This window comes from Telopea speciosissima, chromosome 2 (genome assembly GCF_018873765.1).
Source record: "Telopea speciosissima isolate NSW1024214 ecotype Mountain lineage chromosome 2, Tspe_v1, whole genome shotgun sequence".
Classification (NCBI taxonomy): Eukaryota; Viridiplantae; Streptophyta; class Magnoliopsida; order Proteales; family Proteaceae; genus Telopea; species Telopea speciosissima.
In genome coordinates, this window is record NC_057917.1 from 27510293 (window position 1) to 27533483 (window position 23191).

Here is a 23191-nt window from a genome sequence, read left to right on the forward strand (position 1 = left end):
CATGAAACAGGGGATTGGCTATTCTTGGACCTGTTGCTGCCAAAGTATAAGTGGCGATGATGCTGGAGGAGGCAATGGTGCTAGGGGTAGATCTAGCTTACATACAGGCGGAGCCGGTTCTTGAAAAGGTGGCTCTGAAGGAGGAGGGAAGCAACACCCTAAGGAACAGGGTTTGTTGGAGCCATGTTCAACAATAAACTGGTAACGACCTCTATCTTCTCCTAGAGGTCCGACATTAGGACAACCAGCTTGATATCTTTGCCAAAGAGGGTCAGGTCCTTTCTTCTTCTTCTTGGCCTTTGTTGGTCGGGGAAGAACAGTGTCATCGTTCGAATGGTTACAGTCAGAGCAATTACAGATGTCGAACCAAGTATGGCCAGTGGGGCCCAAGAACTGGTAGATTGGTGCACCAGAGCTGTCAAATGCCTCAATAGGGACATGAAGTACCCGCTCAGGTAGATCTTGAGGGTAAATCGGAACAGCAGTGCAGAAATCAACTGGTCGTGGATAGGTGACCATGGTTCTGCCATCATCCAAACTCTTATAGATAGGGTTTGTAGCCGTGATCGGAGGAGTAGCAAGAGCAACATGAGTGGACTCATATGCAGTGATCCATGACTCGGGGATCAACTTGATCAACTCGGCATGACTGATTTGGCAAGGTACATGAGTAATTGTAGGTATCCTGTCTTCACCAATCTGGACAAACAACGTCGAATCATTGCTAAAAAAACTAGTGTTAAGGTTCATCGCATGATTCTGAAGTCTATAGCAGATCTGATAATGGAGAGTTGCTGCTATCGCAGATTCTTTCTGTGGAGCACCAGTGAGTTGTACTAGAAACTGCCAGGCATTTGGAAGATTGGGATCCAGCAAGGAAACATTATAATTAGGGTAGACTGTGTAAAACATAGTGCCATCGTTCAAAGTGGTCTGGACATCAGTAATAGTGGCATGAGGGAAATTCCAAAAATGAGTGTCAAGGAGGTTGAGCCTCATAGCTACTGGGAGTCCTTTGCAGCCATGAAAAGTGGCGGTAATTTTAACTGCCCCAAGATGAAGGTGAGTGTAACCAAGTGTGATCCATTGCCTGATGAGATCTGGACTGATCTTGATCGAAAAATATTGTTCTTTGCCTGATGCAGTAATCTGGTTCTGGGAAAAAGGAGGTGCTTGGACATATTCTTTCAGACCAGGGGTCTTTTTGGGGGAAAGGATAGTCCGAAATCTCTTTGTGACGGAAGTAGACATTTTTGGGAAGACATCATATGGGTTGATGATCAAAAAATTTGTCGGATGGATTTGCTGATCAGCTGGAGTGTAGCTGAGTTCATAAAGATAGTCGACCTTTGCTGCATGAGAGCTATGGAGGGAGACGTTGGGCAAAGGGGGTTGTAAAGCCATCAATTTGGAAAGGGTGAGTGACTTATCCTTAAGAGATGCACTTGATGAAGACTTGATATGGGTTAAGTAGGAAAATAAAACCTGTTGGAATCAGGAACACTCTAATACTCAGGTCGAAGATATTCTGAGCGTGCCGGGATTTATAGCGGTCACTACCTGTAACCCACACCTTGCTCAAGGATCTATTATCCGCCTGGGTATAAGGATGTCAATGAGACCTGATGACTAGCAGACATTTCTGATGCAGAGGATCCGCCAAGGCGGCAACTACAGAGCATACTAGGCCTGGAAGTTGAACTGTCACGCCATATCAAAATAGTCAAGAAGAGCAGAGCTCCTAGGAGAAGTCACAAAGAAGAACTTAGCAAACCATGGCTCTGATACCAGATAGAGATAGATACATCGTAAATCTGAATCCATTTATTATGATAGAGATAGATACATCGTAAATCTGAATCCATTTATTACAACCAAGAGAAGCCATATTTATAGGCTTGGAGAAGCTAACTATTACAAACTAACTATGGTTACTTTATACAAACCGTAGTAACTTTATGACAAACCATAGTTACTTTAGACAAACCATAGTTACTTTTCAATCTGTGTTTAACCCACTATCGCTAGAATACGGTACATAGTCCAAAACGTGATCAATTTCAAATTCTACATGGTGACGCATGAGATGATGAATGACAGGATGTTGGAGCTGATTATTGACCTCCCAAGCTGTATTAGTGGAATTCATAATGGAGGCTGGTAGAGTGGATGGGTCCACCTCATTATGGATGCACATGGTGCGCATAAAGTCCAACTAAGCTGCTTTGGTGGCGTCATCGTCATCACGGTGGGTAAAGGTGTCATTCTGGTTGGCTCCATGGAAGACGTATGAGGGATCATAGGTAACAAGACGATGGTCTAGAATAGGTGGAGAAACCATGTCATGATGGATGAAATCTGGAGGACGATGGAATATGTATGTGACATAAAAATCATCACTGGTGAGGTCCTGAAGCATGTTGATCCATTGGGGGATGGGAGCAAAGAGGCGGAGAAAATGGGCCAAGTACTGAGGGCGTTGGAGACGAAAGAAATGGGTGCCAGTAGGGTTGGCAAAGACAGCCAAAACGATATGGAGATAGTGAAGGAGACTGGGTTTGCTGAAGGTGATAGCGATCTTGTGGACTGCTAAAAGATGCCAAAAGAAAACAACACAGTCTTTGTCAAACATGGTTGAGACTCGGATAGTAAAAGGAGTAGGAAATGGGTAGTCTGGGTGACAAACAACCCAGTCAAATTGGAGGCCATTTTTGTGGATTATGGCTGCAAGAGTAGACTGGTAAGTCTGGATACTATTACTCTTCAAAGTGCGAAGAGAAATATCACATAAAAGTGGTGGCAGAAGGGCTGGGAGTAAGGATATTAAAGGGTCTATGGGTGGTCCGGAGGAAGAGGAAGATGCTCCAGGATAGAGGAGCATGCATAGAATGGGGATGGATGAAGAAGCAGGGGGCTTGGTTTTTGATAGGAAGTCAGCCAGAACATTTTCTTTACCTTTGATATGCTTGACTTTGAAAGACCACTGGGAGAACCATCATGCCCATCGGAGGAGCTGGGGCTCTGGGAGTACCTTCTGTTTGAATTGAAGCATCCTTGGAAAAGAGGTCATGTCCATTTCAACCTGGAAGGTATGGCCAATGAGGAAGAAATGAAATTTCTCAATACCACACCGGACTGTCAGGATTTCTTTGAAAGTGGAATGGTAGTGTTGTTCAGAAGTCTTAAACTGTCCACTGCGATATCCACAAACTTTTCTGGATTTATTTGGAGCTTCTTCAATGAGAACTGCAGCCCACTGGGTGTCACTTGCATCAATTTGGAGGATACGGAGACCAGTAGATGGTATCTGTAAGGTGGGGAGAGACTGTGCCATAGATTTGAGAGACTGAATAGCCTGAGTATGAACCTGAGACCACGGTGAAGGATCCTTGATGAGCACATTTATGTGTGAAATCTTAGGGCATAAAACATACATTTTACCACATTGGACAGAGTTACTCGGTGCTTTCTTGTGCTTTTCAGGTTTTAGGTGAATGCTTGTGAAAATTGAGGAGATGATGCTAAGAAAATGTTTTTAAGCTATTTGGAGGTGTTAATGGCATGGATCCGTAGCCCATCGAGTTAGCTTCTTAACGGTTCAAACGGCACTTGATTCCGAGTTGAAACGAAGAAGTTACGGTCGTTTCCGTAACGACGCGCGAAAATGGTCTGTAGAGGTTTATTTATAATTATTGACAGTCGGCCGGGGATAAAGTGAAGCGGAAGTTCAGATTCTAGGGGCCTTAACGCAATAACCAGAAGTTATATTTCCTGTACCCGAAAGATTCCATTTGGAGGGCTCTGGACAGTCCAACTTCAACTTGAGATATCTTGGGCGCCCCAACTCCAAATTGGACGAAATTTGGGTCTATTTTGGGTGATTTTTCGTAAGGAACACAATGGTGAGGCCTATATAAGCACCCCATGCTCCACGTTTTTTGAAGGATAGAATGGGTATTTTATTTATTCTTGAAGGAATCCTAGTCATCACCCTTACTCTCTCTCTCCTCCAACTTCTCAAGGGCACTTCTGAAATTCTACTTGGGATAGATTTATTTTGAAAGATATTCTCTCACCTATAAAAAATTGAAAAGTCAAAGATGCTTTGATTTTATTGCTTGGAGAAGATATCTACAAAGAAAAGGAAGCACTTGTTAGAATTGGAAGTTTACTTTTCTAGAAATAGAAGGTCTATGTAAACAATCTTCTCTTCTTCTTCTTTCTTTTTTTTTCTTTTTTTTTTCTTAGGATTCAAGGCATTGTAAAAGAGGAAGGAGAAGAGAATATTCTCTTTTCTTAGGGAATATTTCTCTTACACTTCCCTCTTCTCTCTTCTCCTCTCTTCCCCCTATAAATACCCCTTGCCCTTTGGGTTGTAACAAGTTAGTTTTTTAGTTCAGTTTTTAGTTAGTTTCTAGTTCAATTTTAATTCAATTTTTAGTTCATTCACTTAGTAAAATTTCTTTTCTTCCTTTCCTTCTAAGTTGTGATTTTTGGCTTTTCTAAGTTCTAGTTTGATTTTCATTTAATGGTTGTAATAGGTTTAGTTTATGCTTTAATTTCAATTTAAGTCTTCAATTGGGTTGTAATTTCTTAATTCTAGTTTAGATTTTAAGCCTTCTAGTCTAAGTTCTTAAGTTGATGACAAGACTTGAAGATTTAGAAGAGGAGGCCAAGGTAAGTTTATGAAGTATTCAAGCTTTTCAGTTACATTCATGCAAGTACATCCAGGTTTTACTATCTAAACTCTCAATCTCATTCTCCCTCTCCTCTATCTCTCTCTATCTTCTTCTTCTTCTCCCTCTATTTCTTTTATTTTTTTTTATATGGTTGTGGTATGTGGATGCACTTTTATTCCCTTATTTCTTTTTATGTAATTATGAAGTGTGGCTGCGTTTTTGTTATTCCTTCCAATTTACGTTAGTTTGATAGGTTAGATGCTCATGTGTTAGGACACCAACTTAATCCCTTAATTTTATTAGATGCTTATGAGTTAGGATACATTAATTTTCATTAGTTTCATTAGTTTAATTTAACACTTTAATTTGTTTCACTTTGCATTATTTTTAAGTTAGTTAAATAGAGTGGCGTATATCTCCTCGTGTTTGACCCGTAGCTACGATTGACCCGTACGCTTGCGGTATAATTTTTAAACTCAAACAAGTTTTTGGCGCCGTTGCCGGGGAGATTATTGACCACTTTATTTTTTTGATTTTTAAGTAATTCGAAGTGCTTTAGTTTCTTCTCTTTCTCCTCTTCCTTTAAAAACAAAAAAAAAAAAAAGTTTTTGAAAACCTCTTCTTGTTTCTCTTCTGTTTCAAATAGTGTGCACCCAATCTAAAGTCCTTCATATGCCCAAACCTAGCCAATCTTGGTGCCCCTTGATTCGTTGGGTGGTTTGGATTGGCATGTGACTTATCTTTGGAGGTGACCACTCTTGATAACAAGAAAGCGACATAGTGAGAGCGTTCGAAACATAAACATATAGTAGTCCTCTACCCTACATCAGAATCCATTTGGAGTCGCCCGTAGGTGGCTCGTGAAGACTATACGGGTTCCCTTACTGTCAACCTATATGGCAACCTTACAGCTTTGGAATCATTATTTCGATTTCTAAGGGATAGATGCACTATCTACCTTGGGCTCCCTCTTGTTTTTAGTATTTTTTTTTCTAGTCTTTTATTTTTCTTTAAACTTTTTTTTATGGGAGACCTCAATTTGGGATTGGTGGTTAATTTAGAATAATGGGAGATACACTTCCATATAAGACTTTGGGGGAAAGATGGACCTATGCTAAGGCAACCATGATTTTGGAGGAAATGTTTAAACAGGTTAGGAAAGCCAAAAGTAGTGAGATAGAGAACAATTTTGCACCACCCCAGTACAATTTTACTCCCCAACCCAACTATGGGCTTTCGGGAAATTTTGATTGGTCACTTCCCCAGACAATCCATGTTATGGAAGGATGCCCTAATATTTATGGGGGTCTTTATGGGGGTAGCTATGGTGATGAGAATGTGAGTCCTCAATTTCAATACAATTCTTTTAGCACTTACAATCAGGGGTGGAGTGATCATCCCGATTTCTTGTGGGATCAATGGAATAACCAAGCTGGACCACCCAATTTCCAATATCATGGTCAGTTTGGTCCTCCAATGCCCAACCCTCCATTAAATCTCAATGGACCACCACTCCTTGAACCATATCACCAACCCCTTAAGTTTCAAAACATGGGTGAGGAGGCCAGACTGAATGAGCTTGAGAAATACATAGACCTTCTCACAACAAGCCAAAATACCATGGAGAAGCAACTCTCTCAACTGATAACCATGGTGCAAGAGGAGGAAACGAGTACATTACCTAGTCAGCCTGAACCACCCCATCCCCAGTTTAATGATATTGAAAGTCCATCACCCCAATTTGAGGTTAATGAGAGTCATTCCCAACAAGCTGCTTTTCATGATGATTTATTTGTTGAGATTGAGTCTCCTCAGGATATTAGTGAAGCGAGATTTGATGAGCTACCTGGGGAAGTCCAACTTTTGCCTGAACTTTCTGATTTTAGTGAGCCTAGTGTTTCTATTGATTTCGAATCAGATTTTCATGATAACATAGAAACCCAGAAAATTCGATCTCCCCCTCTCTCTTTGGAAAACTTAGATAATTGTCATTTTGAGGATTCCATTGTCTCACATGTTGATTTGTCCAAACCTCCTAGGTTTAACGATTTTATTGAGAAGGACAAAGTTAGTCATAATGCTTTTCAAGCATATTTCCATGATCCTTATTTAGCAAACCAAGTTCTGCAAAGAGCGGATAGTTTTATTGTTAGGATTGATTTGAGTAAACCTTCCATTTTTTATGATTATTTTGATGAGATTATTCATAATCCTTTTTATGCTTATTGTGATCAATTCTTGGTTGATTTTTGCGATAATGACATGTGTTCTACATTGCAAACGGGAGAGAAGGGACGGATTTATGGCCTAAGTTTCAATGCCTTCATTTTCCACTGTACTGTGTGGAAAGATTTTCCTGTTGGATATTTCTCAGTTGTGCTTAACTTCTACATTATTTCTCGCTTTACTAAAATTCATGGTCGAGTATTTTCTGGTTCTGAATCTATTTCTACATTTACCGGCCATGGATTGAGATTTCTATTGCTGCTCCTAGCACTTTTTGTAGAGCTCATGACTCTTCATGATCCTCTTTGTTGATTATATCTGGTAAGCCCCTTCATCTCCTCCCTTGTCCTTATTTTTTTCTTTTATGCATGCATTGAGGACACTGCATGAATTAAGTGTGGGGGGGGATGTTGGGCTTAATTGGTGAATTTTAATTGTGGCAATAGTTTGGTTTTGTACATATGTCTCTTTGATTGCAAAACGAGGGAAAGAGGGAATTAGGTGTCCTAGCATGCGAAATAATAAAAAATTCATTTTCAAGGACGGTAGTTGGTTTGTATCCGATGATGGGGACTGAGTTTGAAAATATGAGCGTTATTTTATTTGATGGCTAGATTCCTCTATGTGTTTTATGGACCCTTTGATCTTTTGGCTAGTAGTTGGGACCAATTTGTTTGTGGCAAGGTAAGGCATGAAAGTGCAAGTGAATGAAAAAAAAAAAAAAAATAAGGAACAGAAAAGAAAGTGGAATTTCTTGGGATTAGACAGGGCACTGTGCCTCATGAAGCAGGGTGACTTGATCGAAATTCCTTGGAAGGAAACTCAAAAAACTCTTGCATCAATGTCTCAATGTCTTATGGATATATGCAAAAAGCGAAGTTACCAAGTATTTGGGTGTCTGGTGTATGCTCCACCATGTCATTCAAAGAACAGTAGTGGAGTAGAAATAGAGTTTGTGGTTGAGAAAAAAAAAACTTTTGCCTTAATGCCTGAAAAAAAAAAAAAAAAGTATGGTCAACAATACTCAATGCCTAAGTCTTTGGTTCCATCGATGCTATGGAGGGTTTACTTGAAGGTGAGTAGTGTTCAGAAAATATGAGGAGATCCCTTGAACTTGATGCATGCTTGTTACTTGAATTGATGTGGGGTGATAAAATTCAAGTGTGGGGGAACCTTTGGCTCCTTGATCTTTAGTTGAACATTTTTTGGGATTATGTGCAGTGTCCTACTTATGCCATGATTAAAATTTACAGCATTCATTTACAATTGAATTTTGGGTATATATTCACTGTAAACACCCACGAGACACAACTCGTCCACTAGAGGTAACCTAGGGGTTTAAAGGCTTGTTGCATTTGCTAAGTGCAACCGTGATTCCTATGGAAGTGAGTTAGGATTTTCTGCGTTCTAGGTTAGTTTTTGTTTTTGCTTTACTTGAGGACAAATAACGTTCAAGTGTGAGGGAATCTGATGAGCACATTTATGTGTGAAATCTTAGGGCATAAAGCATACATTTTACCACATTGGACAGAGTTACTCGGTGTTTTCTTGTGCTTTTCAAGTTTTAGGTGAATTCTTGTGAAAATGGAGGAGATGATGTTAAAAAAATGTTTTTAAGCTATTTAGAGGTGTTAATGGCATGGATGCGTAGCCCATCGAGTCAGCTTCTTAACGGTTCAAACGGCACTTGATTCCGAGTTGAAACGAAGAAGTTACGGTCGTTTTCGTAACGACGCGCGAAAATGGTCTGTAGGGGTTTATTTATAATTATTGACAGTCGACCGGGGACAAAGTGAAGTGGAAGTTTGAATTCTAGGGGCCTTAACGTAATAACCAGAAGTTATATTTCCTGTACCCGAAAGATTTCATTTGGAGGGCTCTGGACAGTCCAACTTCAACTTGAGATATCTTGGGCTCCCCAACTCCAAATTGGACGAAATTTGGATCTATTTTGGGTGATTTTTCACAAGGAACACAATGGTGATGCCTATATAAGCACCACATGCTCCACGTTTTTTGAAGGGTAGAATGGGTATTTTATTTATTCTTGAAGGAATCCTAGTCATCACCCTTACTCTCTCTCTCTCCTCCAACTTCTCAAGGGCACTTCTGAAATTCTACTTGGGATAGATTTATTTTGAAAGATATTCTCTCACCTATGGAAAGTTGAAAGGTCAAGCTTTGACTTTATTGCTTGGAGAAGATATCTACAAAGAAAAGGAAGCACTTGTTAGAATTGGAAGTTTACTTTTCTAGAAATAGAAGGTCTATGTAAACAATCTTCTCTTCTTCCTCTTTCTTTTTTTTTCTTTTTTTTTTCTTAGGATTCAAGGCATTGTAAAAGAGGAAGGAGAAGAGAATATTCTCTTTTCTTATGAAATATTTCTCCTACACTTCCCTCTTCTCTCTTCTCCTCTCTTCCCCCTATAAATACCTCTTGCCCTTTGGGTTGTAACAAGTTAGTTTTTTAGTTCAGTTTTTAGTTAGTTTCTAGTTCAATTTTAATTCAGTTTTTAGTGTAATTTTTAGTTCATTCACTTAGTAAAATTTCTTTTCTTCTTCTCCTTCTAAGTTGTGATTTTTGGCTTTTCTAAGTTCTAGTTTGCTTTTTGATTTTCATTTAATGGTTGTAAGGTTTAGTTTATGCTTTAATTTCAATTTAAGTCTTCAATTGGGTTGTAATTTCTTAATTCTAGTTTAGGTTTTAAGCCTTTTAGTCTAAGTTCTTAAGTTGATGACAAGACTTGAAGATTTAGAAGAGGAGGCCAAGGTAAGTTTATGAAGTATTCAAGCTTTTCAGTTACATTCATACAAGTACATCCAGGTTTTACTATCTAAACTCTCAATCTCATTCTCCCTCTCCTCTATCTCTCTCTATCTTCTTCTTCTTCTCCCTCTATTTCTTTTTTTTTTTTATATGGTTGTGGTATGTGGATGCACTTTTATTCCCTTATTTCTTTTTATGTAATTATGAAGTGTGGTCGGTTTTGTTATTCCTTCCAATTTACGTTAGTTTGAAGCCTTCTAGTCTAAGTTCTTAAGTTGATGACAAGACTTGAAGATTTAGAAGAGGAGGCCAAGGTAAGTTTATGAAGTATTCAAGCTTTTGTTACATTCATGCAAGCACATCCAGGTTTTACTATCTAAACTCTCAATCTCATTCTCCCTCTCCTCTATCTCTCTCTATCTTCTTCTTCTTCTCCCTCTATTTCTTTTATTTTTTTTTATATGGTTGTGGTATGTGGATGCACTTTTATTCCCTTATTTCTTTTTATGTAATTATGAAGTGTGGCTGCGTTTTTGTTATTCCTTCCAATTTACGTTAGTTTGATAGGTTAGATGCTCATGTGTTAGGACGCCAACTTAATCCCTTAATTTTATTAGATGCTTATGAGTTAGGATGCATTAATTTTCATTAGTTTCATTAGTTTAATTTAACACTTTAATTTGGTTCACTTTGCATTACTTTTAAGTTAGTTAAATAGAGTGGCGTATATCTTCTCGTGTTTGACCCGTAGCTACTATTGACACGTACGCTTGCGGTATAATTTTTAAACTCAAACAATCCTTCTTGAGAAGACGGTGAAGAGAGCTAGTGTATTGGATCTGTCTTGGTAGAAACTCAGTCATGTAGTTAATAATGCCAAGGAACTGTTGCAATTGGTGCTTTGTGAGAGGACCATCAGAAAATTGAAGGAGAGATCTTCCAATGTGAGGCTGGAGGTCAAACTTTCCTTGGTCAATGATGACTCTTAAGAAATTAACTTTGGAGACTGCAACTTCCATTTTGCTGGGGGAAAGCATAATGCCATACTGGAGAGTAATGTCGCAGAACTGTTGGAGGAGCTGGTAGTATTCTGCTTCTGTCTCAGAGAATAGGAGAATATCATCAATGTAAATGAGTGCCTGAGACTGAATGGGTTCATAGATCCTTAGCATGGCTTTCTGAAAAAGGGATGGTGCAACCTTGAGGCCAAACGGCATGACTGTTCATTGGAAATGGTATCCTGGAATGCAGAATCCTGTTCTTGGGCGGTCATCTGGATGTATTCCGAGCTGCCAAAAACCTGCCTTAAGATCAAACTTGCTGAAGATGGTTGCTTTGGATAGCTGGAGTAGGAGTGCCGGACGAGTGGGTAACGGAAACTTGTCATCTGCCAGAAAAGCATTGAGGGGCTAATAATTGATAACAAGTCTGAGCTTTCCACGAGTCTGTTCAGCACGTTTGTTCACATAAAAGGCTTCACATGCCCAAGGGGAAGAGGTATGTTCAATGAGATCCTGTGCCTAGAGAGGGCAACTTCCTGGCGAGCTAGTGTGAGATGGTCAGGCTTCATTCCTGAATGGCTGGGTTTGGTAGGATTGGCATCTGCATTTTTCTTGAAAGGAAGGCGAATGAAGAATTGTGGATTTTTCCATAGAGGATGATCACACTTTGTGAGGAACTCCATATGAGAGCTTGCACTGCACTGGGAGATCAACTGTTGCTTAATATCTGTAAGAGTTTGGTAACATTTGTCCAAGAGAGAAATTGTTGTTTGTGACTGAGACCAAGGATGCTCCATCGGAGATGAGGAAGTCGACAAAGGAGGTCGAATCCAATAAGAGCATCATGATCGGGGAGAGAAGAACTTAACACTGTATGGCTGAGAGTAAGAGTTGGGAAAATCTTGAAACGGACTGGGCCTTTTGAGATGAGGTCAACAGAGAAGGTCTTTCCGTCAGCAGCAGTAAAATACTGCTTTAGGGGTTTCCAATAGTAAGAGGGGATAACATGAGGGGCAAGGATGGTCATTGCACAGCCTGTGTCAAAATAACCTATTACCTTAACTGGGCGGTCCCAAGTAGTGGTTGAGATATACAGGGGGGCCTGAGGAAGTGGGGTTTTGGTAACGGCTAACATAGGTGTAGTAATTGGATGAGAATGGGGAAGAGATGGGGGATCTCTAGGGATGATTGGGTAGATGGGGTCAAATCCATCGGACTCAGTATCGGAAGGGGAGTCGGAATCATCATAGTTCTCAACAGCGAACAACAAGTCTGGAGAAAAATCATCATCAATAGAATACAAAGATTCAATCATCATCAATAGAATACATAGATTCTATGTCTGCATCTTTGTCATCTTGTAGAGAGAACTGGGTCAGCATAAGCATGAGTTTTGCCTTCTTCTTCTGATCAGGACAATCTTTTGCAAAATGTCCAGTTTTACCACAAGCATAGCATTTGGTAGAAGTTTTGCCACGAAACTTCTTTCTCTTAAAATACTTGTACTTCTGAGAAGAAGAACATTGCTGGCGTTTCTTGAAATGTCTACGCTTGGAGTGCTGCTTGCTGGCATTATGAGGTTGAGTGTTGTACTTGGAGAAATGAGATTTCTTCTTTGGAGAACACGTGCAGTTGTTCTCCTTGCACTTGATCTTGAGATAGGACGTATCACAAGCATCGGTGATCTTATGGGTTGTTTTCTCCCATTATTTGAAGAATTGTTGTTGATCACACAATTTCTGGAGAGCACTTAATATCTCTTGATAGAGCCGACCAATAGGGGCTTGGTCTAGTCGGAGTCCTAGGTGCTGCAGAGATTTCAAAGCATCTTTTCCTAATGGTTTAGGGAAAGAGTTAAGAAACACCTGCTTCATATTAAGATCATCAAGGCCGCCAAGGATGTAGAATCTGTCAAGCATCCTAGTATAGTGTTTGGCAAGATCCACCTTTTGAATGGAGCAGCATTTCATCTGGAAGTATTCTTCTCGGGTTTTGATTCTACTATTTTCAATTGGACCGATCATTTCATTATAGAGCTGGGCTATAAAAACATCAATCGGGACTTGAGACCATTGAAGTTACCTGTATCCTCCAAGGGCCATAAACCATTCACGAAGAGTGCCATGAGTTCGAGCAAGGAACTTTGTAATGAGAAACCAAACCAAAACACTTCCAAGAGCCCAGGTATTTTCCATACGAGAACACCACTTTGGCCTAGTGGTTGCGAAACACACCCCCTGCCCCAGCCCTGCCAGGGTTGCCTAACGAACTACCATCAATGTTAAGCTTGACCCAGTTTGGATCCGGCTTACACCAAAACACTTCCAAGATCCCCCTACCTGTGTCATTAGAAGAAACCAAACCAATAGTTTTGACACACCTCAGATCTTGAACGCTCTTGACCCCTCTAATCACAAACTTGCACTCTTGCAGCTCCCCTTTCACGAATTCCAGGACTTGCTTCATGCACTGGTGAGTCCTCTCATGGCTCCTTTTATTTTTCTCTTCCCACAGAGTTGCACACACAACAATAGCACCTGCTGCCCACGGGTCTCTCAGATTAGATGCTCTAAGTTTTCCTTTCCACCACTCAAAAAATCAAGGATGCTAGAGGGGCGACCCCAAACGAAGCCAAACCAATTAGCGCAAGGTATTCCAAACTACAGCGTTAAATTCGCAAGTGAGGAACAAATGGGCTATCGACTCACACTCTTTTCTGCATAGGGAGCACTAAGAAACTATGCAAACACCCCTTTTTTGCACTTCCACATCTGTAGGCATCTTCCCATGCGCTAATCTCCAACCAAGAGTGGAATGGCGAGGAAGCAGATTTTTGTGCAAAACAAGGCTAGCCCAGCATCCCAAACGTTTCATATACCTTTAGTCAATACCACCAAAGTTGCTTTAGTCCATACCACCAAAGTGGTTTCAGTCCATTGGTATAAGACGTAGTATACCTCACAGGTTTGCATATTCGCATCTTCATTTCATTTATCATCTTTTCAATTTTTCAGTTCAATAGCCTCAACGCCTCACTTCACAAGCACTCCAAGAGCACTGGGTCGTATATTGGCTATAGTGCTCGTCGACACATCTCTTTTAATTCATTTTCGTTCTTTCTTTTTCATTTATAATAATCAATCAATAGAATCAGTCATCATTTCAACAAAATCTCAAATTTTGCATTTGACGATCGATGTTGACAGTCGACTGTCAGAAACAAAAACATCAACCATTAGAAACAGACATAATATTCATTTTAACGTGATAACCATCAATTAGTAATACTTTACTTACAATAGTTGCATTCCAAATCGGCTGATAACAGTCAATCGTCCAAGGATCCCACGAGACAACAGGGACCATATTTTAATACCATTTTTTGTATACAAGGACTAGCCATAGGGGTTTACAAGCCCATGCACTTCATTTCAACAAAATCCCAAAATTTGCTTTTGACAGTCAATGCTGACAGTCAATCGTCAGACACAGAAACATCAACAGTTAGAAACAGACATAATATTCGTTCTAACGTGATAACCATCAATTAGTAACACTTTACTTGCAACAATCGCGTTCCAAATCGTCTGATAACAGTCAATCATCCAAGGGTCCCAGGAGACAATAGGGACCATATTTTAATACCATTTTTTTTATACAAAGACTGACCATAGGGTGCTACAAGCTCATGCATTTCATTTCAACAAAATCTCAAAATTTGCATTTGGCGGTCAATGCTAACAGTCGACTGTCAGACACAGAAACATCAACCGTTGGAAACATAAAGTTTGTCAATTGATCACTGGTTGATCGGTGCTACTACCGTCACTTCTCGGTCGACTGTCATACTGTGACAGTCGACCGTTACTTGAAAAATTTTTTCTCGAAGGAGTAAAACGGAAACGAGGATCAGGTCCTCACATGGGGTTTCGTCCCAACTTCAAAATACATGAAATGGGGCTACTAATCTCAACAAAGCATGAATCCTAAAGACTTGACAATTCACAAACAACATATGCAATGAAAGATCAAGAAACCAATTAGGATTATACCTTGTTCTTTAATAGTTTCACCCAAAACTAGGGTTCTTCACATGAATCCTTGATCAAAACGTGGAAACTTTTCAGTCCAACCCAGGTTCTAGTAGAATACAACACATAGAACACAAATTAATCATCCATTACACTAATTATAGTCTAGGTTCAAAACCAAATCAATTCCATTACATTTTACCTTATAAAACTTCAAACTTGACTCTAATACTTTGATAAGCTGAACACCAGCTCTCCTCTTAGCATAAATCTTCTATTTGGCACATGAATCAAGCCTTCGATTACAATGATGCATTATTTCCTCCTTAGTCTATCAAGTTCCCCTCACAAGAATGCGAGGGGCATTGTTTACACCCAAAACAAATACAGTAGACTTGTGGTATAAATACCTATCAAAGAGTAGTGACATTTTACCCTTTGAGTGATGTCGGTGTTTTGATGATTTGAGTAATGATAATGATAATGATGCACCGTTTGATCTCCTCATACACTTCGCTTGATAATAAGACTTGGAGCAAGTGTGGAGAATAGAGAGCTTGAGTTCTTGAACAAGAATTAGAAATTTGGAGCTTTGGAATCAATAGTAAAATCGCTCTCAATGATGATTTAGAACTCTCACCAAATGGTCTTGATTGACTAGTAGTTGGACGTGTTCAAGTTGTGTGTTTAAAGCTCTTTTGATGCTCTATTTATAGCCAAAAGTAGGATTAAGTTTTAGATAATGGTCATCTTTTTACCCTATAGGTCGACTTATAAGTCTGTATGTCAACCACCAAAATATAGCCGTTGAAAAACTAGCCGTTACAGACTTTTTGGGGTTGTAGGTCGATCGTCGGTCGACCGATGGACCGCCCATCAGGCGTCGATCGACCAACAGATCTGTTGGTTTCAACCGATAGACTACTGTCTGCTGATGGTCGAAATGGCTCTATTGTAGGTCGACTAACAGGTCAAACCTATAGGCAGTTTGCTTGATTTTTTTACTATCTGACTTGGGGTTTTTGTCTAGTGTGTTTGGGACTAAATTGGGGGGTTCCTCCTAGGGTCTCTAGACTATGCAAATGTGACATGATGTGCTATGAGTTACATATGGTGAATTGTGTTCTCAGTACACTCGATTCTTCTTGAATCTTCTTCCTCTTGGAGATGATTGTTCTTGGCTTCTTTCAATGATTTTCTTCAATCCTCAATCTTGCATCCTCCAATTGTGTATCCGGATGCTCAAGTTCTGTTAAGTCCTTCTTAAGGTCTTAGTGTCTTCTGTGGTCCGGCTGTGGGGATTGATCATACACTTAAATATTTTAATGTTATTATTCAATTATGTTTTTTTATCATCAAAATAAATTCGTAGGAAAATGTGTTTTCCAACAATCTCCCCTTTTTTTATGATGACAAACATGTGATTCTCAAGGCTAATATTTATTCAAACCCATTGAGTAATATTATCAAATAAATTGCAAATTTCACAAATTATTTATTTGATACATTTTCATAATATCACAAAACACAAGAATCACACAATTAAACTTTCTCCCCCTTTTGTCAACACAAACAGGTTAGAAGGAATGTAAACCAAGGGCTCTCCCGGAGCCACCCAATGCATGTGGGAACTCAGGGTGGCTCCTCCTAAAAATATGATTTTCTGCATGTTAGCATCACAAGAGAGTATTTGCACATTTACTGTCATAATCATGAAGCAAGAACATAGTAGTTCTAAATACATCAATTAAGCAAACATATTCCAAAAATCAAAATCTAATGGGCCACAGAAAAACTTAAAGAGTGCATAGTTGCCCAAAAAACTTTAAATAGTTTAAGACAAGAGTTTCTGTTTAGAAAATTAAATAATGTGCTAGTCCTCTCTACTGTGGAGGAGGAAGGGGAGGAAAGAAGTGCAGGCTGAGATGCTGCAATATGGCTTTGTTCTTCTTCTGGATGCGCAAAAGCTCCTAGTGATCCTGATGAATGGTGGTGGATTGGGCATCAAACCCATCCAGGCGGGTGGCAAGCTATTGCTAATAGTTTAAAAATTCATCACTAGTGACAAAATCGCCTTCCTGGGGATTAAAATCTGCATCTTCACTGTTTTCCTCATCTTGGGACTCTTCATCTTCTTCACTTGTGACGTGTTGAGTGACTCGCTTCCTTCAAGCTTGTTGAGGAGGGGCAGCAACAAGACTCAACTTCATTTTCTTGATGGTTGAGGAGTCAATATCTAGCATCTTGGGGTCAATGAATTCCCCAGAGAGATCCACATCATGATATTTAAAGATGGTAGTTAAAAGCCTGCCATAGGGAAGATTTCCTCTATAATGAGGCACTAGGCAAAATTCCATGGTCTTCATTATCAAGTAGGGAAGGTTGATAGGATTTGCAGTGACAAAACACCAAGTGATGTAGGCTTGAAAGGGTTTGACTTGGTCCTTGTGTCCTCCTTTAGGCAGGATGTTGTAGCTTACAATGAAGCTAATAAGTTTGGACAGTTAAAGAAGAAACGTGATTTTGATAGTTGGTTCAAAGGCAACATATTCTTGCATGATGACCCCATATACAAAATCTACATTCATGAAGGTCTGAGCATCACCTTTGGGAGGAAGATACCTCATATCTCCAAAAGTAGGAATTCCCATAATTTCTCCTAGGTCTTCATATGTGAACATTATTGGAACACCCTTTACTAGGGATATGATAGCAAACCTATCATTCACTATTTGGGTTGTAAGATTACAATAGAAATGTCTTACTACGTCGGGATAGCAAGGATCAGTAAAGACTAAGGTATTTTTCCAACCCAAATACTTAAAGTAGTCTTCAACTTCATAATTAAGGAAGTGAGAAACTCTTACTATTCTTTCTTTGTCAACTTTTCTCTTTTCAAACCTTCCCAAGAGAATGGAGGCTTCTTTTGAGATGAAGAGAGACCTATCAAATGCTGTGGAGCTTTCCCCAACTGTTGCCTTTTGGCCTGCTTTCCTTTGCTTTGCTTTAAAGCCATTTGGGAAGCTAGGGTTTTGATAGATAGAGAAATGGGAAGATTTTTGGGTAGAAAGAAGGTAGAATGAGTAGGAAGGATGAATGGAGGGTTGGATTTGGTGAAATCTCAAGGGATTCTGCAAGTTTTGAAGTTCAAAGAGAGAGTGTTTTGGAGAGGAGAGGGTTCGGACATAAGAAGAGAGAAATGAGAGAATGAGCTCTTGATTATGTTTAAAAATATAATTTTTCCGTGTCGTCGACCTACACGATTCGCTTGACCGACTTGCCAAAACAGGGGTATTTTTGGTTTTACCGAGATCGTCAGCACGATTTTGGGATTTTGAGGCTTTAACTGCCGAAGGATTACAAATTCCTAGTTCTCTCCTCAAAAATCTTTCTTCACTCAATGGTATGGTTTAGTGAAGATGTCTTTTGTTTTTCGTTTAATGTATTTTAAAATAATTTCTTCTTTTGAACAGAGAAAGTGATGCCAAATATCAACGTGTTTGGCTCTAGAATGGAGAATGGGATTTTTACTTAAATTACACGATTTTTGGGATTTTTGAGGCTTTAACACTGCTCAGAAGGATTACAAATTCCTAGTTCTCTCCTCAAAGAGCAGAATCTTTCTTCACTCAATGGTATGGTTTAGTGAAGATGTCTACGAGTTGTTTTTCAGTTTTAATGTATTTTAAAATAATTTCTTCTTTTTGAACACTGAGAAAGTGATGCCAAATATCAACGTGTTTGGCTCTAGAATGGAGAATGGGATTTTTACTTAAATTAATTGCACTTGTGTTGTTGCAATTAATTGGAGAAGAATTAGTGTACTCCATAGTCCATGAGAGTTTGTCTCATCCACAAGACTTGGGCACAACACCTTCCAGCTGCAATGTACTCGGCTTTAGTAGTGGAAAGAGCAACAAAATTTTGTTTCTTGATGAACCAAGAAACCAAGCAAGATCCCAAGAAGTGACATGTGCCACTTGTGGTCTTGCGATCAAGATGACAACTTGCAAAGTTGGCATCAGAAAAACTTATTAAATCAAAATTTTTGTTCATTGGGTACCACAAGCTTATATTTATAGTACCTTTAAGATATTTGAAAATCCTTTTAACGACACTAAGATGAGATTGCATTGGGTTGGCTTGAAATCTAGCACAAGTACACACGCTAAACATGATGTCCGGTCTACTAGTCGTGAGGTAGAGAAGACTACCTATCATACCTCTATAGTATCTCCCTCATCTTTAGATAATTCTAGAGAGGTGCTCATAGGTGTGCTAGAAGATTTTTGTCCTTCAAAATCAAATTTTTTGAGGAGTTCTTCAGTATACTTAGTTTGACATATAAAGAATCCATTTTTGGTTTGTTTAATTTGAAGTCCTAAAAAGAAATTTAATTCACCCATCAAGATCATTTCAAATTCATCACTCATACATTTACTAAAATCAACACAAAGATTTTCATTTATAGAACCAAATATAATATCATCAACATAAATTTGCACAATTATAGAATCTTGGCCCTTATGGTTTATGAACATAGTGGTATCAAGTTTTCCCATTTTAAATCCATTTTGGATTAAGAATTCACTTAATCTCTCATACCAAGCTCTAGGAGCTTGTTTGAGTCCATATAAAATTTTGTTAAGTTTGAAAACATGGTCTGGATACTTTGTATCCTCAAAACCGGGGGATTGTGCAACATAAACTTCCTCCATGATAAAATCATTCAAAAACGCACTTTTAACATTCATTTGGTAAAGCTTAAATTTTTTATGACATGCAATGGCAAATAGCATTCTAATTGATTCCAATCTTGCTACTGGTGCATATGTTTCATCAAAGTCTATCCCTTCTTCTTGGTTGTACCCCTTGGCAACCAATCTAGCTTTTTTTTTTTTTTTTTTTCTAATGATTGAACCGTCTCCATCAAGTTTACTCCTAAAAACCCATTTAGCTCCAATAATGGTATGATTTTTGGGTTTTGGAACAAGCTCCCATACCTTGTTTCTTGCAAATTGGTGAAGCTCTTCCTATATGGCTACAATCCAATCTGAATGTTTATTGAAATAGATAGGAAATTAGTTACTCAAATCTAGGAAAAATGTCAGAATTCCAAGAGTTCTTGCCATATGTATGTTCCAACCCTCAACCCCCTTTTCTAGGTATTGTGAATCATTTGAACGCACTTCTAACACTTAATGTTTAGAACAAATTAAATGAAACAAACGCCAAGAATTTAGAATGCTCCATGCCCAATTCAATGGAGTACAACAAATTAAATGAAACAAATGCCAGTTATTGTCTGCTGAAACATTGAAAATAATTACTTGGAGTTCGTTATGTATGTGTGCTTGAAATTTGTCCACCCCACATTGATCTCGAACTGAAGAACTTGGTTTTTTAAACGAAATGTGTTTCCTTGCATATAAGCAGTCTTACTAACCCGTAGTTCCAAGTGGGCTCCCCACTCTAAACTATAAAGTAGCCTTTGCTACCCAGTCTTTGACCATCATCTTCAAGGGTTTGCCCCACTTTCAAAGCCAGATCTTATATAGATCTGCTCAAAGTGCTCTGAATCCATTTGAAAATGTTGATCAAAGCAGCAATACTAAAAGATATATGGGCTTAACAATTATATGCAGTAATTAAAAGAAAAAGATGCAGAATGTTGATCAGTAATAGCTAGAATAGGGCTTTGTTGTGAATTGACTTAGATGGATGAAGAAATAAGTTATCACAGAAGAACAAGTTTTTCAGTAGGTTTATTTGTGTGTGTGAGAGAGAGAGTAGTTTCCTAAAGACCTTGTTCAACACCTGTTTTTAAGGGATCACCAACAATACATTTCATAGCACTTGACTTTGCTTTATCTATGAATTAATCATATACACATTCCTGTACAAATTTAAAAAACCAATCACAAACCCAGCACAACATATGACCCTAAAGACAACACAACATCAATTTACGATCCCATCATCATATGGATCTAAATTTTTTCTACAAAAACTCTCGATGTCAAAGTGTGCAAGCTCAACAGCCTGGTCAACGTCGACTTCCCTCCAAGCTCTAATGTCACAGGTTTATAAGATCAGAGCTCCTAGCAAAATTTAAAACAAGAGGAGAAAGCAATGTGGGGATGGAGTTAAGAAGAGCATTGAGAGGTACCTGATGACCCACATCCCAGAGTATCTTATCCTATGGTGCATAGAAGACATAATGGAGAATCACAGAAAGGACAACCACTCCAAGGCTTGAACCCAGATGACCTTTGGTAGTAGAGACGTTGAAGATGACATTGTAATGTAGCTCATCATTGAGTTGTTTAAGTTCCTGCATCAGAAGATGATGCAGGGATTAGACAATGCAGTTCGTCTAATTCAAAGAATGACTTGTAACAGAATATGAAAGTTATTTTTCTTTTCTTCTTGTAAGAATGGAGAATAGAGGGGGGAAATTAAAGAAGGTTAAAGTTCAAAATATTTTAGAAATTGGAAAACAGTCAAGATGTTATGGAAGCAAAAGTTGGAAGAAATTTACAAAGACCTCCATGCACCAAAACAGAATTTCAAGGTACCACACACCTTCCCCAATATATGGAATTTATCCTCTGTGATCTTGTTCCCCTCTCACATGTTTCTAATTTTCACTCTACTAAATACTTTAAGCTTCCTTCCCCTTAATTTTCTCTCTCTCCCCTTCCTGAGTGTTGTTTGTAAGACTATCTTTGAGGCCTTAACCTAAAGCATTGTATTATACATTTGTTCAATTGCAGCTTCTTGGTGGTGAATTTACCATTTATATATGTTTACCAAAATTACTAATTGGTATTTTTCATCTGTTTCATACCGCTTTTTTTTTTTTATGGTCGAGGCTATTAAAATGCTCCAGCTTTTGCTCCGAACACTCCATCCTTGTACCAATTTGATTTGGTTAAAAGGTGCAGTGTAGTGTAGTGAATTGTATATAGTGGTGACAACTTTTAACCTGGAATATTCTTTAGAGCCTTGGTCATCCCTTCTGGTTATTCTTTCAATTAGCAATGCAAGGGAGGTTGCCCTTATACATGGACCATATTACAATCAGAATTAGTTAGCCATGCCTAAGAAAGCCCTAAGGCAACTCTAATTCAGAGTACAAGCTGCTCAAGAGCAGTCAAGGGATGAAGGAAGTTTCCTTCTCATCTCTACTCATATATAAAATAAAAGGTACACCCAAAATGGGGTACATAAACCTTGCCCTGTGCATTCTATAAAAAAAAATTATCCCAAATTATAGAAAAAGGATGGGGAAGACAAATCTTACTTGTAGTATGCACGTAAACACTCTTATCTAGACCAAGTATTTAAAAAACTAATCTTATTAAGAGAAACCAATCTTTGAGGCCATTCTGGCAAATGATCTGTATAGTTTGTTTTAACATAAGAAATTGGCGACTTCACTACTCCCTAGATAGGTATGGAAATCTTCATTTAGCAATAATTTTCTGAAGTCTCCCTAAAGGATTGCACCAGAGGGATCATTTTCCTCTGTCATAGCTGATACCATCAATAATTATACTTATTTCTGCCACAACATTGGTTCAAAACCCACAAAAACAACGGAAGAACTGCCCCCCATTATCTCACTCTACCATAGATAACCAGGTTTTGGATGAAAGCAGCACCTATATATGGAACTTATTTTATATGTTTTTGGGTAGTTTTAGACTTATTGATCATTGTACAGGGGTGGTTGTTTTATTTTCGATAAACATTTGATCAAACAGAATCTCAAACACAATTCATTAGAGACTCATTTAATGAATTTCCTGAAATTTTACTTTCTTAGTTTTGTCTCAATTATCTAAACCACAATTTAAGTATAGTTAGTTATCTTTCTGTTTCAATATAATGTTCTCTAATCTCTATAACATAAACTCAAAAAGTCAAATCAAACTCCCAAAATGAAGAAATGAAAGACTTGGGTCTCTTGTGTTTTCCAGGCTGAATTATTAAGTTTAAAGCTTGATACCTATAATTTATTTAACATTCTTCATTGCTTCACTTTTTTATTAGAACAACTTACCAACCAAGCCATGCCTGTACTTCGAATCAACTATAGCATACTTGTGAGTCAACTTGAAGGAGGATAAACTAAGAATGACAATTATATGTAGGAAAAAAAATAATACAGTGACTACAAAGAAACTATACTTTAAGGATGTTAATTCTTGGCTCACTTCAGCTGCTCCAATTGAGTCTGGTGGCTTTTGTACTATGGGAACTCATGATTCAGGTCACATATGCAACCATCAGTTAACATGAGGCTAGGAGACAAGATTTAAACAGTCCTATAATGGATTATTTTTTTTTGCTAAAGGTCAGCAAAGTATGTAATAGAAAAATGAGTAAAATACAAGTTCAAGAGGCCCCCCATGTAGGGGACTCCAAAGATATAGAGTCATCCTTGGCACTAAGCCTACAATAAACTAGCTATAGGACATC